This window comes from Rousettus aegyptiacus, unplaced genomic scaffold (genome assembly GCF_014176215.1).
Source record: "Rousettus aegyptiacus isolate mRouAeg1 unplaced genomic scaffold, mRouAeg1.p scaffold_m13_p_8, whole genome shotgun sequence".
Lineage (NCBI taxonomy): Eukaryota > Metazoa > Chordata > Mammalia > Chiroptera > Pteropodidae > Rousettus > Rousettus aegyptiacus.
This window is the reverse complement of record NW_023416311.1, coordinates 58,255,654-58,273,343: the sequence shown is the minus strand read 5'-3', so window position 1 is coordinate 58,273,343 and position 17,690 is coordinate 58,255,654. Positions and strand designations below refer to the sequence as shown.

General features: G+C 35.9%; 1 pseudogene; it reads left to right on the top strand.

The window, feature by feature from the left end:
- Positions 1–9,340: 9,340 nt before the first annotated feature.
- LOC107510983 lies at positions 9,341–10,089 on the top strand (annotated as a pseudogene).
- The last annotated feature ends 7,601 nt before the right edge of the window (positions 10,090–17,690 follow it).

The window sequence follows — 17,690 nt, the reverse complement described above, 5'->3', positions numbered from 1 at the left end:
TTGGTAATGTTAATTACATTACTACATTAAGATCTATAATTCACATTTCTGCTGGATAGTAAGTTTTCCAAAGTTTTTTTAAGCAAAATGAACATGATGTGCAATCAGCCAAAAAAGTCATAAAAGTCACTAAAAAACTACTTTTTTTTCTACTTATCACTTTATTGATTCTGCCTATTCTGGTGTTCCAGAATTATGTAAATCCCAACTATGTTTGTTTTTGAAGGCTGGATTTTATTTGGAAAAGGTGATCCTTCCCACTTTTTGATAAATCACCAATTTATCCCATTCTCAACTTCTCCTAGTTTAAAATGTACTTCTGGAGTCTCTTCATCAGCAAACACAGCAAGCATCTTGACAAAAGGACAGCCCAGAAACAGAGATGTTTAGGGTTTACTAATCTGTAAATACAAAATGAATGGATTATGTTCTGGTACTCATTCTACTACTCATGTGATTTTTAGCCTGTTATACCACATTTAAATATTTATACGATTTTCTATAAAACAGAAACACCACCTCCTGAATAGTTTCAAGGGATAATCAGTGAGATCAATTTTAATACTAAAATGTGTGTGCTCATGGATATAATGAGTCATAACCAATTTAAAAAAAAACAAGATTAAGCATCGAATTGTATGTACACATTGTTAGGTACTATAAAGAAAGTTAAAATTACAGTCTTAAAAATGATTCTTTAATTCTCCTCAAAATTAGATTAATAACTTTCTTTATAAAATTTTAAACTAGTCTTAAATGTTTAATATTTAATAAAATATGCTTACATCATATCAAATGAACAATAAGAGTCTTGGTCGCCATCTTAGCTTGGTAAACAAGGCACCCAAAATTACTGAACAATCTAGTTGTCATTAATCTTTCCATATACACGACTATTTTGTTTAAGACTGACGAGTTACCATTATGGCCTAATTATTGGTGCTCACTCTGAGCATAATGCAAAATATTTACAATGGAATAAAAAATCCATACAACCCAATTGCCTTGGTACAGATAAATTCCACTTTTTTATTTTTATTTTAGGAGAAATATAATTGTCATACTATATGCTCAGCATTAAAGAAGTAAAAACTACAGTTCTTGAACCTTCTTTGTCTAAATGTGTTTGCAAATGTTCTTAGTGAATTTCTAAACCATTCCTGTCATCCCCTACCTGCAACACACATATATATATTGAGCAGAAACCTAAATATATGAGCTAAATCATAAAATTTCTAGAAAAAGCATAAATATTTATTGCAACCTAGGGATAGGCAAAGACTTTTTACGGAATAAAACACATAAATTATAAAAGAATGAAACTGATATATTGAATTTTCTCAAAATTAAAAAATATATATTTTTTGACAGACACTTAAAAAAAATGAAATGGCAAGCCAAAAGGTGCAAAAAAATATTTGGGATACATTTATCTGACAAAGGAGTGGTATTCCAAATATGTAAAGAATTTTACAACTTAGTAAGAAGATAAAAATCCAGAACAACATTGGCAAGAGATTTGAACAATCATTTTACAAAAGAAACTATCCAAAGGGCAAATAAGCTCATAAAGAATTGTTTGATGTTTTCAGAAAACTGCAAATTAAAATCACAGTGCTATACCTCTACAAACCTATTAGAATGGCTAAAATTATTTTTAAAAGCTGACAATGTCAAATGTTGAGAAATGGCACTACTTGAATCCTTATATATTACTACTGGAAATGTTAAATGATACAATTACTCTGAAAAACAGCTTGTAGTTTTCTAAAAGCTTAAACATCAACTTAATTATACAACCGAATCATTTCTTAGATATTTGCCCAGGAGAAATGAATACTATACAAAGACTTATACACAAATATCCATTGGAGCTTCATTCAAAATAGTTCAAAATAGATACATACCAAATGTTTGACAGGCAAATGGATAAACATATTTTGGTACATCCATAAAATGGAATACTACTCAGGGGGAAAATGTTTTATAATACATGCACATAACAACATTGATGAACCTCAAGAAGTTTATGCTAGATTTAAAAAAAAAAAAAAACAGACCCAAGAAAATACATACTATTTACAAGAAATTCTGGAAAAAGCAAAATGAATCTGTCATGATAGAAAGTAGATCAGTTGACTGAGGTTGGGGGTGGAGGGAGGGTTGACTGAAAAGGGTGTTAGGGAGGCTTTTGGCAGGTGGGAGGTGTGCTCTGTATTTTGCAGTGGTAGTTTACTTGGCTATATACATTTTTCAAGACTGTGCACTTTATTGTATGTGGGTTATTACTCAAGATAGGGTTTATTTTTTTTTAAAGATGGCTTCCTAAGAAAATGAATGTAATCCATAGCTGAAAACAGTATTTTTAATTATAGATCTTAGAAAATAGGATGTCTCAGAGTATACCATTGAAAAATCCTATGTTTTTTTTTTTTTTTAACTCATCTCCATTGCATGTTACAACTTAAAATGGCAAAGCATCCTGGTTGGCATGATAAGAAAGGTAAAGAAGTCATAATGAAATCAAAACTCTATGATTCCTGTTAAGCTTATGAGTTATTACAGAAGCTCTGGCTTTGTGAACATAAAGTAGTGTCCTGGAGATGCAATCACCACAAAAATAAAACTGAAAGGGCTGAGGAGGTAATGAAAGGGGGGTGGTGCTAATACTAAGCTGGCTCCTTTGCTGGGACTCTTGTTATCTTGTTCTGCATTTATCCAGTGCTGTATTTAGAAAGATTAAATCAAAACTGTGAAATTAAAACATGATGAGTGACAGTTGTAAGAGACAACAGCTGTGGCATTAGATTTTCAACATGTCATGCCTGAGATCTGTGTTTCAGGTCACTTTTTTCCATTGGCACCAATCCTGAAGGACAAGAATTGTCTTTCTACTGGCTGTTTTCTAACCCACCTGTTGCCTCTATGGAATAAAAGATTAACAGAACTTCAGTGGGAAGTCAGCCATTTCAGAGGTCTAGGTTGAACAGGTCTTTATACAGCACTTACCTTCAGAAGTCTAAGCACTGGTGTTATCAGCATAACAATCTTATTCTAGGTACAGAAAACCTTTCTAATTACAACACACACTTTAAATATACATCCATAATTAAAACTCTACTCTTTATCAGTTACATGAAAAATAAATTATTTGAAATAGTTATAACTAATATATAGTCAAATAAATCTAAAGTAACTAAAGAATTCAAAGCATAAAGGGAGTTTACCTTATATTTTTCTTTCTTTTAATTTTTTTTAAATTTATGACTGGTCCTTTTTTATGTTTTCTATCTCTTTGTCGAAGTTCTCACTGAGATCATTGAGCATCTTTATAACCAGTGTTTTAAACTCTGCATCTGGTAGATTGCTTGTCTCCATTTTGTTTAATTATTTTTCTGGAGTTTTGTTCTGTTCTTTCATTTGGGACATGTATCTTTGTCTCCCCATTATGGCTGCCTCTCTATGTTTGTTTCTATGTATTAGGTAGAGCTGCTCTGTCTCCCTGTCTTAGTAGAGTGGCCTTATGTAGCAGGTGTCTTGTGAGGTCCAGTGGAGCAGTTTCCCTGGTGTGTACCTTGAATAGGTTGTATGTGGTGCGCCTTCCTATCGTATTGAGCTTGGCTGCTGTTTGCACTCACTGTGAGGGATTAACCCTCAGGGTGATTGGTCATGAGGACTGGCTGTCACTACAGTAGAAGAGCTATTGTACAGGGCCAGAACATACAAAACAGCATTCACTTTAATGGGACTTTGGTGCCTGCCCAGTCTGCCCTTTGGATGTGTTGTTCATGGAGGCAGCCAGGTGGTTCATGCACAGGCCCTATAGGAGGAATTTCAGCTGCATTCTGTCTCCTTCAGCTACTTTTCATAATATTCAGTGCTTTTCATAACCAGAAGTTGTAGGGCCTTCTTTTCTCAGCACTGGAACCCTGGGCTGGGAGCTTGGCATGCGTCTAGGAGCCCTTGTTCCTCGGGGAAACTTCATGACTAAGTTGTCCCTCCCGATGTTTAACTGTCACACGCAAGTGTGGGACCAGCCCGTCGCATTTCTCCACCTTCCTACCAGTCTTGAAATGTCTTCTTCTATATGTCCTTAACCGTAGGACATATGTTCAGCTAGACTTCAGAAGAGTCTCAATGACAGTTGTTCTGTAGTTTAGTTGTAATTTTGATGTCGTCATGATAGGATGCAAGCACAGAGTTTAAATACTCCATCTTAACTGGAAATTCTTCGTTTCTTGATAAATACATAATTTCATAGTCCTGAAACCATCCTCTTCTACAAGATAATGTTACTGATAATGTTATTGATAAAATGGTTGAATGAATCTTAAGTGCCAAATTCAAAAGCTACATGCTCCCTGGTAGCATTTATATGGCATTCAGGAAGAGGTAAAACTATACATAGAGAAGACAGATCAGTCAGGGGTGGAGGGTAGGGGAGGATTTGACTTTAAATGAGTATGAGGGGACTTTGAAGAGTGATGAACTTGTTCTGTATTTTTATTGTGGTGCTGGTTATATGACTGTATGGATTTGTCAAAACTCACAAAACTGTGCAGTAAGAAGGCTAAAAATCACTGTATATAAATTATACCTGAATTTTTAAAAATCAACATTTTCATGCAACCATCCCCCTGAAAAACACGTTTTAATGTAAAAAAAAAAAACTATTAATGATTGTCACAGGCATTGCAGATCTAAAATTCCTCATTACATTCTAAAATTATAAAATGAATCATCTGCCTGTTCTATTAATAGAAATTGAACTGTGTGAACAGCAATATTTTAGAAAGGATATAAGCCTTATGAAGCATTGTAGATACTATTGTGGTTTTTTTTTTTTTTTAATTTGTGTTTAGTTATAGTTAAGTAAAGAGGTATTATATATTTGAAATTTTCTCTTTTACATTTGAGAAATTAAGACACTCAAATGAAAGGAAAGCAGGAATTTTTCACCAGTGAATTACTTACATTCAGTTTGGAATGCTCCATGAATGTTTTTAAGCTACCTTCATAAATTGTTAAAAATGGATATATTGTTTAGCTTGTGTATATAAATACTAGTTATCCACCTTGAAAATGTCAAACCTTTAGACAAACTTCAGAATAGTTAGATATGTGAATGTTATCAATCTCAAGAAGATAAAAAGAAACTACAAATGAGATTTAACAGACACAAAGAGAAAAGAAAGGTGAAGAGAAAGATGAGCAGCATATACCCACTTCTAACAAAGTAGATACAAAAGTTCTACCTTATCCATTGTGGATAGGTTTCAAGACCCCCTGTGGGTGGATGCCTGAAACTGCAGATAATACTGAACCCTATATATACTTTCTTGTTTCCTATACATACATACCTACAGTAAATTTTAATTTATGAATTAGACACAGTAAGAGAGTAACAATGATTAGTAATGAAATAAAACAATTATAACAATATACTGTAATAAAAGTTATATGAATGTGGTTTTGCTCTCTCTCAAATATCTTATTATACTGTACTCACCTTGTGATGATGTAAGATGCTACAACGCCTATAAGATGAGATGAAGTGAGGTGAATGACATAGGCATTGTGATATAGTGTTCGGCTGCTATAAGGGTTACTTGAACACAAGCACTGTGATACCACACAGTCCATCCGATAACTGAGATGGCTACTAAGTGACTAAGGGGTGTGTGGCATATACAGCATAGATACGCTGGACAAAGGGACGATTACATTCCAAGCAAGATTTTATCATGCTACTCAGAACAGTGTGCAATTTAAAACCTACGAATTGTTTATTTCTGGAATATTTCATTTAATACTTTTGGACCATGATTGACAGTGGGTAACTGACCCTCCAGAAAACAAAACTTCAGGTAAGGGAGGGCTATTATACTCATACTGCCTGTTATTGATTAAAATATTAATATTTTACTTAATGCATTGGTGGCATAAGTGAGCTAAATTCTCACCTGTCATAAATAGGAAACAATGGCTAATAAATTTCCAGGCACATAATATGTACTGTATAAATGCCACTTCTTAATTTTGATTAAAAAAAATAAAAAATTATGTTTAAGTTTGAGATGTTCACCATGATATCCATGATTCACTATAATTGTAAAACAGCTGTTTTTGGGGGGGCAGGGGGTGTAGTGGGGGCTTTCTCTTCCCTTATGCTCCCTGCTCCAGCCAAATGAAACCATATCCACCATGCAACCATTGGCAGAAGCATGTAAAGGGAAGGAGATTGGTGAATGTAAAGAGTAAGGATTGTGAGAAGCTGGTGTACCTTCATCAAATCAAATTTTATCAGTAGACCTCAAAGGATACAACATTTAGTGCTGGCCAATATGACAGCTTCGTGCTATTGTTCTTTGCTTACAGAGAAAAGATCACATTTAGCCTGGCATAACAGGGACTCTGATTTTATTTGCCAGTTAGCCCCCTGGTATATAGCTCAAGTTAGAAATTTTAGAGTACTTTTCTTTAATCTCCTTAATACTGCAAACATAATTGAAACAAACTGAAAAGACCTTTGTTATATTTCAAAAGTATGTATTTTATGTATCATGAATGCAGATTGCTATTTCAAGTTGTCTTAGTGAGGTGGCTGTAGGCAATGTGTGTTCTCCACATCAATATTTTAGTTGTAATTGGTTGGGTTCCTTTGGTTATAAGCAGTAGAAACCAACTGGGGCTAACTCTTGGCCCCATAAAAAATAATTAATAATAAATTATAATAAAATAAAAAATAACAATCAAAAACAAGTTAAAAGTAAACCTCAAATTTAAAAATAAAATAATATTGTGAAAGATGCTGGGTAGCTCTTAGAACAAAAAGAAGAGTTAAACAACTGGGACATGGGAAGACAGCAACTAGATTTACTCTGTTATTTATGATGGTAAAACAAACAAACAAAAACACCTGGGTGGTGTCTTTGAGCACTACCACTGAAATGACTCAGCTTCAACTACTTCCTATAATTTTGAAACTCACACGCATTTAAACACTCAGGACAGAGAGTCATGTGTTTTACTCCTGGGAATCAGAGGGGAGGGAAACACTTCTCATACAGAAAATGGTTGGCATTCTATACAGAAACTGTGGAGAGTTTAAGATCTTTCTCAAAGGAAAGAGGGAGAATAAAAGCTGAGCAAACAAGAACAGATGCCCGCTGCAAACTGTCAACAGCTTTTAAAAAGACTTTAATATCTTAGAGCTGCCTTTCTGGTCCTACCTCTTCTTATTCTTCCCTTTGGTTATAAGGATTCCCTTGCCTGTCTTGCTCTGGCCTTGATATATTTTCAGTTTGGTTGTGAGTGTCAGTTTATAGTTTTAGTTGTAACTTTTTTCTTTATTTTAGGGATTAATTTTTGTAGTCAAACTGATCTTTGTGGTAGAATTTTGTCTTATTCTGTCCCATAAGAGATTTTCCATATTTGTCCAGTAATATTTCATTGCTTGGTTGTTATAATTAATAACTACTGGGTTCTTACTGTTGACTGAGCATTGTGTTATAAGTGTTGCAGAGAAAGTTGCCCTTGAAGAGTTCATTATCTTGCTGTGAGAATACAAGATAAAAGTATGAAATAACAGATAATGGGAGAGAATGATATATAATTATTTTATAAAATGTCATTATTTTAAAATAATGCTGATTTTTAATGTTATTTTTCACATAATGCATGCTCACTTACTGAAAATAAAATTCCCAAATCTTTCTATTAAGGGTTGAATTGTGTCTACCAAAATATATATATTGAAGTCCTAACCCCTGGTCCCTGTGAGTGTGACCTTGTTTAGAAATATACTCTTTGTCAATGTAATTGACTTATCAGGGTTCATTATCCAATATGACTGGCCTTCCAATTAGAGATGTAAGGACAGAGACATACAGGGAGAATGTCATGTGATGCTAAAGGCAAAGGATTGCAATGATTCAGCTGTAAGCCAAGGAATGCCAAGGTCCATGACCACCACTAGAAGCTAGAAAGAGACAAAGGATTTTACTCAGAGTGTCAGGAAGCATGGCCCTTCTGACAGCTTGATTTTGGACTTTTAGCGTCCAGAACTATGGAAGAATACATTCTCACTGTTTTAAGCCACCCAGTTTGTATTTTGCTATGGTAGTCACAGGAAACTAATGAATCCCCATCTCTTGTTTCTTCTCTTTTCCTCTACCAGCGCCACATCGTAACTCTTACCATTATTATAAAACAGCATTTTACAAATTTTAATATATACACAAATCTCTTGATGATCTTGCCAAAGTGTTGATTCTGATTCAATAGTTCTGGATTGGGCCTAAGACTCTGCATTGTTTTAGAAGTTCCCAGGTGATCCAAAAGACCACACTTGGAGAAGCAACGCTAATAAGGGGGTCAGCAAGGAAATCTCTCTGTCGAGTGTATGTCAGATCTAGGCTTTTTGACAAAACGTGAAGTAGAAAAAATTATCCATTGACATGAAAAGAAAATGAATAAACAAATATAATATCTGAGAGGAAAAGAATAAGGAAAATTTCAAAATACAATCCCATATTATTCTCCAATCACTCCCACTTTCCTCTCCCGAAAAAAAGATTTAGAATACAATGATATCGAACTTGCTTTCAAAAGATGTGAATGCATGTATCGAAATAATAGGGAGTCAATATTTTATGTGGTCACTTTTAATTTTATTTTGTAAATGGTTTCAAAAGGAGACAATGAAGACTGACAGACATGTGAGCACCATAAGAGGACAATATAGGCCAACTACTCTGAGGTTAATGAAGTTTCTATTGTACTTGGGAATAGTGGCTGTTTGCAAAGGTCCAGATTACTTTCAGAGCTTTTCACTGCTTATTTTAGGGCTTCACCATCAGAAATAGTATTTCTTTAGGTCTGGGATCTGGCCCAGGAGTGTTTTAAGGGTCTGTGAGTAATTCTGATACAAAATCAGATTTGAGAAATACTAGCCTGAAGTAAAAAAGTTTACAGGTACTTCATTTTATTTTATACCCAAATTTAAAATTAAAAAGAAAAAATCTGTATTAATATCCAGTTTAAGCAAATACAATATTATATATAAACCAATTTTAGAAATATGATTGCCTAGTATCAGAACTTCAAAATCAATTTTAGAAGACAATATTTTAACCGCTGTCCCCCTCCGCAGAGCTGTGCTGGGCCTGCAGGTCTTTGGTGAGCCTCTGATGTGGGTCTCTGTTCTGCAGGTTTGTTAAAGTTGTCAAGAATAAGGCGTACTTCAAGATACCAAGGGAAATTTAGGGGACAACAGGAGGGTAAAGCTGATTACTATGCCAAGAAAATCTTAGTAATCCAGGTTAAAATTAAGTACAACATACCCAAATACAGGATGACAGTTCACGTAACCAATAGAGATACCAATTTTTAGATTGCTCATACCCCTATAGAAAGAAATATATAGTTCATGCAGCTTATGCTCATGAACTCCCAAAGTATGATGTGAAAATTGGCCTTACAAATTTTGCTGTAGCATATTGTACTGGCCTGCTCCTGGCCTGCAGTCTTCTCAATAGGTTTGGCATGGACAAGATCTATGAAGACCAAGTGGAGATGACCAGAGATGAATACAATGTGGAAAACATTGATGGTCAACCTGCTGCCTTCACTTGCTATTTGGATGCAGGGGTTGTCAGTACTACTGGAAATAAAGTTTTGGGAGCCCTGAAGGGAGCTGTGGACAGAGCTTGTCTATTTCTCAAAGTACCAAGTGATTCCCTGGTTGTGATTCAGAAAGGAACGGACTCAATGCAGAAGTACATTGGAAGCACATCATGGATCAGAACATTGCAGATTATACGTTATCTAATGGAAAAAGATGAAGACAGTTCGATAAAACAATTCTCTCAATACATTAAGAACAACATAACTCTAGATATGGAGGAGATATATAAGAAAGCTTGTGTGGCTATACAAGAGAATCCAGTCTATGAGAAGAAGCCTAAGAAAGAAGTTAAAAAGAAAAGGTAGAAATGTCCCAAAATGTCTCTTGTCCAGAAGAAAGATCTGATAGCTCAGAAGAAGGCAAGCTTGCTTAGAGCTCAGGCACAGGCTGCTGGGAGCTAATAAACCAAGCCACAATTTTCTATGAAGATTTTTCACATAAAGACAATAATAAACTTGTTGGCCAAGCAAAAAAAAAAAAAAAAAAAAAGCAGGGGGTAGGGGGAGGACAACGTGTTTTCAACTGTAAGAATTCTCCTAGAATCTTCACAGAATGTCTCATACTCTTATCCTCTGGCTAGAAGTTTTCAAAGTAAGTGTGCACAGGAATCCCTGATGGGCAGCTTAATAAGATCAATTTCCAGTCTGCAGACCAGTATGTTCTGAGTCTGTAGTTTGGAGTACATATTTGTCAACTATCCCCAGCACTCTTCAAGCAGGTGGTCCATTGCTACAGTTATAGAAATACTGCCTTACTGTTACTCTCTTGTTGAACCCTGGAGATAATGAGCATGACAGCTCAAGAATCTGAATTTATGCAGTCAGCAGTAATATAAAGGCTATGTGTGGAACCAGAGGAAAGAGAGAGTAATCAGGGGGATTGTTTCATAATTATATAAATGTCTAACCAATGTACTGTACAGTTGAAACTAATAATAAAAGAAAAAATTTTTAAATGTTAAAAAAATAATAATCTAGATTTTAACAATCTAAATCTACTCCAGGACCTTTTGTAGTTTAGTGACAATGAAAATGAGCATGGGATCTATCAGCAACTGAGATGGCAGATAGGACGTTATGAAGTGTTCCCTGGTTTTTACAGTAAGTCAGTCACTCAAGGCCCACTCATAATGCCAAGTTCCAACCTGATTTGCGTCACCGCGATAGTGAGTTTGTGCCAAACATATTGAAAAGATAACCTTACAAAATGTGGGACAAAAATAAGATGCAAGCTTGGTACAACAGAAGCAAAATCTAAATGGAGGTCATCTATAAGTCATTGTGGAAGCAGATGTTAGGGATTTGTTCCAGCAAGCTTTTGATGAAAGAATTTGATTAGTGGACTGTTTAGCTCTTAAAGTCAAAGAAAACAAAGCCAATCAGTTCCCTGCTTGGTAGGGTTTTAAAAGCTGTAAAATCTGCTCTGCTGTTTAAAAGGCGGGACCAGTCTGCCGTACAGGAAAGGATTCGGGTGCAGGCGTCTGCGAGGAAGGCGGCACGGAGCTGCTGACCGGGAAATCCACCAGCCACGGCATGGTGAGTCAGCGCTGAGTCAAGCTGGGCGCCACGTGCTTACCAAAGCAACCGCGGCCCCAACCCGCAGCCACTAAATCGGCCGAGCTCGAGCTCCGGGGCGGCATCTCTTCCACTCCCAGCAGGGACCCTGCAGTCACACACTGGCCTGCACGCACAGCCTCCTGGCCCCAGTCTGGTGACATCCAGGATTCGGCACGGAGGGGAAGAGTCACACGTGACAGTTGGTTGCAGAGTTTCGGCGGATGCTTCAATCCCATGTGTTTCCTCAAAACTGAGATTCCAGTGGCTGTGGGTTTTTTGGTGTTTTTCATTTCTTTTTTTCCTCCCTTTTTCCTGGCAGGGCAGTGACAAGTTGATCTTTTTATAGTTTCCAATATTTTAAATGAAGCACAGGAAGAATTAATTAATAAAACATGTGTTGAAAATTATATATCAAATCATCACACTGCTTTCCTTGAGATCTAAAACTATTATAATGTTCCCAGCTTTGAATGCTGGGTAACTGGGGGAAAAGACGTATTAACTGTTCTAACTTGCCTTTTGTTAGTTTTAAAAAAAAAAAAACTTTGCTATTTTGTTCAATTACCTTTCCTAATAACTAAATTAAAGGCTGAAGACACATTTGATAATAATTTGATGTGGGGTTATGAAAGAACAAGGGAGCCATGTCTTTCTGTGTCCTATACCTTAATTAATATCTGGTTGTCCTGAGGTACAAATGATATTCTGTTGGTCTTATAACATATTAACAATGATTACACCTATGCTGAAAGCAGATAGCAAGTGTTATGTCATTAACTGTAGCTAGTGAAATAGTACTGGTACAGGTAGGGTAATTATTATTTAGGGCCAGTTTGAGGCTGATTTTCAAGATAGAGTCAGACTGGGTCTTTAAAAGTTGTACCACCTGCTGCCAGTTCTTCTGCTGCTTTGGGAGAATTATATCCCTCCCTATCGCTGTGTGCATGTGAGATGATGCAAAACATTAGAGTGGTTCTTGTATCTTGACAGCGTTTCTTGCAGAGAAGGAGACTGAAGTAATTAGAGGTTGAACTGACTCACAAAGGTTACACAGCAGCATGACTACCCAATTTTTTGAAGGAGGGAAAACCACCAAACTGAAACAAAATAAGGAAACATGAAAATGTGAGAAGTTGTGAGAGCCCAGAAAAACAACATGAGTAGTATATACCAGAAATGGAATCGAATATACTAGAACCGTTTGTAACCAGAGATATGCTTATGTAGTAGCCTTGAAAACAAGACATGTCAAATTATTTTCATGTATAATATTTTAAATTTTAACTAGGTATATACATCATTTGATGTTTTAAAGACGGCCTGATTCTGATTGTTATTAGCTAGCTTATCTTATCGATACTGCCTTGACACGTATTGAGTTAGACAAACTTCAATTTGAAATATAAGTTTACTTTACAACAATGTAAACTGGGGCTACTTAGCTTCACTAAGCTTCAGTTTCTTCCTGTGTGAAATGGAGATTATAATCACTATTTCATGGGTTCATACACAGGATTAAAAGTGATGATGCCTATACTTAACACAATACCAAGCACATTAAAAATATCTCTCAGTCAATGAAAGTTTGTATCCTGTTGCCATTATTATTGAACTTGATTAAACTATTGATTAAGTCACAAAGAAGTAGTATTTTGTCCAGACCATAGAACTAATAAAAGATTTGGAAATATACATCACGAACATGTTGGTCCAGTGACCTTGGGCAACTTTCTTGGTTAAGATGTAAAACACTTGAGTGTGTTTAATGTTCTTTATGAGCAGAGAGCTGAAAGAGACAAGGGAAATCTAAATCAAAAGAATGCCTACACACATCAGTTGGCCAGAAAACTGGTAAAGTGATACAAAATTGCCAGGCCGGAGTCCTTTTCTTCTGTTTTCCGAGATTGCCACTTAACAGAGTAGTGTAACAGTCACCAGGCAGAGAATATAACATTTGCTCTTTAAATTATAAATCAACTCTCCTAACATACAGTAATTCACATTTTGTAGAGATAGAAATTTGGTTCTTTTCAGGTATAAAGCTAATGACATGCTTATATAGACCAATCTCTCCAGGCAGCTCTGAGTCCCCTCGTAAGAGGTCATTCTGACACATAAACTAATCACTGACACATAAACTAAATGGATCTCATAATTAAATAAATATTTCTTTGAGAATTACCCCAAAAGAAAGCAAATGTTTTGTAAATGATTATAGTCTCAGATTTACAGAATCAAAAGGTGAACATGGTCACTAAAACTATTTTATTTTATGAGAATTATTTGCTATAATGATTTTCTATTTATTTTCTTTCATAAATCCACTCAATAATTTCTGTAGTTTTCAGTATTAGATCCTGGAGACTGAACAACAAACAAGACAGGGCCCTGATCATAGACGCTGTGTCATGGTAGGGAAAACAAATATTCAAAGACAACCTCTGCTTTTCTGGGTATTGAGCATTTGGGGAGTCATAAGGTCTTGGTGTTGTTTCCCTGACCTATATTTAAAGTCAAGAGTTTTGATACACATATGTATACACATACACACACACACATGAGAAGACACCCACCGTTACTTGTAAAAATAGAAGTTTATGCCGAGAGGACTAAGTTCAATATAGAAATGATTAAGCACATGCTTAAGTGAATGCCCACACTTAATGGTGTTATCTCTTCCACTGTACTTTCACAGAAGCTGTTGCAAGGCTCTCCCCTCTCTCTGTATTCAAATCCAGTTCAATCTTAATGTACAGGCAAAGTCCTATTTTCTTTATGAAGCAATCACTGACACATAAACTAAATGGATCTCATTCTCTATAGGACCTTGTAATATACATTCACTGCCTGTGTCTAATCCATTTGACATTTGAAGTTTGGCTATATTATGTGGCTATACCTATGGTTTGTATGTCTCATAAATGTCTATATAAGTGTTTCTCCACCTAAACTGTAAACCCTCTTGAGTCAGAGACAGATTCTCATAGGCCTACTGTAACACCTAATATCTAGCACCATGCTCTGAACATAGAAGGGCTCAATAAATAGCAATGCAATCACTGGCATTTTTACATGAACAGAAACATAATGATTACCTGGTTTAATAGTCCATATATTTGGTAAATAGGAGATGAGGTCACAAAGAGAGAGTACTCTCTCCAGATCATAGAACTCATAACAGTTTTGAGACTAGACATCAACACATATTGAATGTACAAATGTGTATGTTCAGTGAATTTGGACAAGATTCTTAACTTCTGGGTCTCCATTTCTAATTTTACAAATGAAGGGGTTTATACTTTGTCATCAATACCAAAAGTTCTTTAAAGATTTTTTTTTAAAAGTTTATTTAATATTGTTTTGAGTGAGATACTGAACGAGGGCATCCTTTTATTTAATTCTTGTAAAAACAACTTTGTGAGGTGAGGTGGTATTATTCCTATCTTCACAGATAAGGAAACTAAGAAATAGAAAGTAACTTGCCCAAGGGTACTCAACTAATAATAAGCAGCAGAAAACAAATTGGATTAGAATACAGGCTTATCCAACTGCAAAGCCTGAGATCTTAATCATAATGCTATTCTGTCTCATTTCTATACTCTTAATTTTCACAGAGAAGAGAAAAGTTAGATATTTTACCCAGAACTTCCAGTCTTGGAATTGGTAGAAAAAGGCCTCAACTCTAATATCAACTCTTCCCCTTATAATGTGCTTCAGGTGTCTTATTTTATCAAAGTATTCAGAATTGGGTTGTTTTAGCCTATTTAACAATGACTATGGTTTATTGTATTTGTGAATAAATAAATGAATTTATCTTCTAGTTTAGGAGTTTTCCAGAAGTTTTCCAAGTGCCTCGTTGATTCCAGTAACATAATTATGGGAACATATCAGGATGTGAGGGGTGGCAGTCACTATAATATATGAACCTACTTTTGTAGGCGTTTATTGAGAAAAGGAGGAAAATGTAAAATATATTCCCTCTTAATCAGATCGACAAGGAGTAACAGCAGCTCACGTGGTCTCTATGTCCAATGAAGAATAAACATGGCTCCTTTCCTTGAGTTCAAGTTTTGATCTGAATCATTCCCAAAACTCACTTTTCCTCAGGGAAAGAGAATTTCTAAGGGTCTAGTCCATGAAATACAGAAGAGAAAAGCTATGGACCCCACCTGCAGTGTAATCCGCTTTAGAAAACAGAGTCAAGAGAGGAATTCTAGGGTCTAACGTGACTATCCTTGAATGAGGTCTGTCCCTTGAATAAGCCCCATGAAATGGGTGCCCTGAAAAACCAGGGAGGGCCACATTAAGGTGATGAGGGCCTCTGTGATAAAGAAACAATATCGTGAGACAGGATCTACACTAGAAGGATGATGGTGATGATCTAATCTCTTGTCCCAAACCAAGATGTTCCTAGATCTACTCTGGGATTTTCCACAGCCAGACTGAAGTACAAAGTTGGCAGTCGTCCCAGTAAACCAGGGCTTGTTTCAAATCTTAGCAGTTCCACAGACCCTGAGGAAACTTGAGTAATAGTGGAAAAGGACTCTTTCCCATGGCTTCAAATGTCAGAGAATTGCCTTTAGAGTTAAAAAACGATCGTTTGCAACTTTGTATGTGTTTATTCCACAAATGTACACAACATATGTTTTTATAAGTGTGACTGGAGAATGACTCACCACCATTTCTAGATGAATTCTGAAGAATACAGGAACTTCTGGGTTCTCTAATAACATGTATATGCCAAGGAGCATTTACCTTATCAATAATTGTAAGAAAACGCAGTTCTGCTTACTAAAGTAATTCCCAAATGTTGATCTACATACAACTTTTCAACAGTATAATCAGATAAAGTAATAGATCTTTGCGTGAGGGCAGGCCTAATTCAGCTGACATCCAGCCACTGCATTTGTCTTTCATCTAGCTCACTCTTTGCCTCTAAATTGCTCACTTTGAAGATGAGAACTTCATAACTAATGGAAAAGGTTTTTTTTAAAGATCTAGGAGACACTCAGAGATCCAAATGAATTATGTGTCTATCTTGAATAATCTAGAGGCCCACAGGAAAAATACTGTCATCCACACTTTATATTACTATGGGGAATGACTATAGAAAACAATAAACAAATGATTTATCATATGAAGAAAACCAGTACTGGTTAATCATAGTATTTGCATAGTTCTTTGTCCTTCAACTATATACTGTTTAGCATTACATAATACCCTTTGAGGCAAACTCATTATCATTATTCCCCTTTTAAAAATAAATTAACTGAGCCCAGAAATTAGACGCTTTTATCTGAGACCACCAAGAGAACAAGCAGACTTTATTATACCTTTCTGCCAAGTACAACAAGGACTATTAGCCCTTGTGGCTGTGTTGTTTTATTACTGGAAAAGGGGATTTCAGCAGTTTTTGCACTTCGATAGCTTTAGGGGGTGGAACTAGGATTGCCCACACACCCTAGAATAAGAGGTAGAGAAAGCTTAGGGTGGAGTTATGGTGAAGTATCTTGAATGCTTTGTCTCATGAAATCTCTCAGATCAGAAGGAGGCCCTGGAGATATTGCTGCCATAGCACAAATGTTGAAATATAATAAATCCTCAGTTATCATATAAGGGCAATGCCTTGATAAAAGGACTACATGATTGAATAAATCTCCTAAAAGAGACTTCAGGATGCCATCATGCACAGGCTCAGCATCATGTCCTATGGTGAGGATCAGGGGCTCTGTGCCTGCGATGAGCTTGGCCGAGACGAACTTTTGGGACACTCACCTCCCACCACCATTCCACCTACGTGAGATGGGGTGCAGCTGAGGAACAGACTTTGCTCATTTAAAATTTAGATTTCTATCTTGGCTCAAAAGGAATTCTATCTCAGATTTCCCTAAGCGCAGAGGTACATCTCCTTCCCTGAGACTGAACTCTCAAAATTAAACTAATAAATAAACATGTTAAAGGATGTGCACCTTAAATACTGTGATTAAAGACCTATGCAGAAATGCCCTTTTAGCGTCTAAACATTTACAATATTGGTAGCTGGATGTGCCATGCTATGTATACACCAGATAATCAAATCTTGCCAATCAAAAGTTCAGACTCACAAAATGAGCAAATGCAGAATGATAATTATTGTTATGATCATGGTAAATAACAGTTATTAAGGGCTTGCCATATGCCAGGTTGCAGGGTAACCTCTGTATCTCATTTAATCCTCACAAGTTTACAAGTCACTATTATTCCCAGTCTGCAGAAACAGGATCTTGGATCAAGAAGTTTGCCCAAAGTCATTCAGCTGTTAAGTGGATGAGACAAGATTCAAATCCAAGTCTGTCTGCCTACAAGGTCTATGATAATTATGAAAAAAGACACAGATATAAATATTTCTTTAGTCATGCATGTAGGTACGTGTGCATTTGTAGAGGGTATGAAATTTTTAGACACAG